Genomic DNA, 345 nt, shown 5'->3' on the forward strand with positions numbered 1-345 from the left:
TTCTGGGATTCCCTTTTGGATTTTAAAAACCAGAAGGTTTTGGCCACAAGTTGGAAGACAAGACACATAATTCAGACACAAGTGGATGGATGCAAAAGGTTTGAAACTGTGGCTGGACTTGACAGCTTTAAACCAGCTGTTCCAGCCTTTGCAAGAGCACCTGACCCGGGTGACATTTGCCTGTTCTGGAGTGACCTGTGTGGTGACAGCACTTGCCAGCTCTCCTAGAAGCATCTGCTCTTCCTTGGATCTGCAGTCATTGAAGGTGTGAATGCCTGCGCATGCACACTGACTACTGTGTCACTTTTGTGCTTCTTATAAATGCAGTAGCTTTGTGCAACCTTT

Source organism: Grammomys surdaster, unplaced genomic scaffold, assembly GCF_004785775.1.
Source record: "Grammomys surdaster isolate TR1022 unplaced genomic scaffold, NIH_TR_1.0 124742, whole genome shotgun sequence".
Taxonomy (NCBI): Eukaryota; Metazoa; Chordata; class Mammalia; order Rodentia; family Muridae; genus Grammomys; species Grammomys surdaster.